General features: G+C 45.2%; 1 pseudogene; it reads right to left on the reverse strand.

The window, feature by feature from the left end:
- Window positions 1-719: 719 nt before the first annotated feature.
- Window positions 720-1,545, reverse strand: part of LOC123743526 (MHC class II transactivator-like) — a 31,084-nt pseudogene continuing 30,258 nt past the window's right edge.

The following is a 1,545-nucleotide window of genomic DNA, read 5'->3' on the forward strand; positions in this document are numbered from 1 at the left end:
CTGGTCCAGTTCTATATTAACCATCTCCTCTGTTTATCTCTGGTTCTGTAGAGTAGTCTGGTCCAGTTCTATATTAACCATCTCCTCTGTCTATCTCTGGTTCTGGTTCTGTAGAGTAGTCTGGTCCATTTCTATATTAACCATCTCCTCTGTCTATCTCTGGTTCTGGTTCTGTAGAGTAGTCTGGTCCAGTTCTATATTAACCATCTCCTCTGTCTATCTCTGGTTCTGGTTCTGTAGAGTAGTCTGGTCCAGTTCTATATTAACCATCTCCTCTGTCTATCTCTGGTTCTGGTTCTGTAGAGTAGTCTGGTCCAGTTCTATATTAACCATCTCCTCTGTCTATCTCTGGTTCTGGTTCTGTAGAGTAGTCTGGTCCAGTTCTATATTAACCATCTCCTCTGTCTATCTCTGGTTCTGGTTCTGTAGAGTAGTCTGGTCCAGTTCTATATTAACCATCTCCTCTGTCTATCTCTGGTTCTGGTTCTGTAGAGTAGTCTGGTCCAGTTCTATATTAACCATCTCCTCTGTCTATCTCTGGTTCTGGTTCTGTAGAGTAGTCTGGTCCAGTTCTATATTAACCATCTCCTCTGTTTATCTCTGGTTCTGGTTCTGTAGAGTAGTCTGGTCCAGTTCTATATTAACCATCTCCTCTGTCTATCTCTGGTTCTGGTTCTGTAGAGTAGTCTGGTCCAGTTCTATATTAACCATCTCCTCTGTCTGTCTCAAAGGGTTTATTTTTCAGTGCAACATTAATATAATGATCTGTACAGAAATGATCCACAGACTCAGAATGAGGTTAGAACAGTATAAAACATACAACATTACAAATACATTCGAATGTCAGTGCAAATTAAAGTGCAGACTAAGATACCAGAACCCTGTAGAACATTGGTGTCCAGGAACACAGAACATTGGTGTCCAGGAACACAGAACAGTGGTGTCCAGGAACACAGAACAGAGGTGTCCAGGAACACAGAACAGTGGTGTCCAGGAACACAGAACAGTGGTGTCCAGGAACACAGAACAGAGGTGTCCAGGAACACAGAACAGTGGTGTCCAGGAACACAGAACAGTGGTGTCCAGGAACACAGAACAGAGGTGTTCAGGAACACAGAACAGAAGTGTCCAGAAACACAGAACAGTGGTGTCCAGGAACACAGAACAGTGGTGTCCAGGAACACAGAACAGAACAGAGGTGTCCAGCAACACAGAACAGTGGTGTCCTGGAACACAGAACAGAGGTGTCCAGGAACACAGAACAGTGGTGTCCAGGAACACAGAACAGAAGAGGTGTCCAGGAACACAGAACAGAGGTGTCCAGGAACACAGAACAGAGGTGTCCAGGAACACAGAACAGAACAGAGGTGTGCAGCAACACAGAACAGTGGTGTCCTGGGACACAGAACAGAGGAGGTGTCCAGGAACACAGAACAGTGGTGTCCAGGAACACAGAACAGAGGTGTCCAGGAACACAGAACAGTGGTGTCCAGGAACACAGAACAGTGGTGTCCAGGAACACAGAACAGAGGTGTTCAGGAACAC

The sequence above is a fragment of the Salmo salar genome, chromosome ssa06 (genome assembly GCF_905237065.1).
Source record: "Salmo salar chromosome ssa06, Ssal_v3.1, whole genome shotgun sequence".
Taxonomy (NCBI): domain Eukaryota; kingdom Metazoa; phylum Chordata; class Actinopteri; order Salmoniformes; family Salmonidae; genus Salmo; species Salmo salar.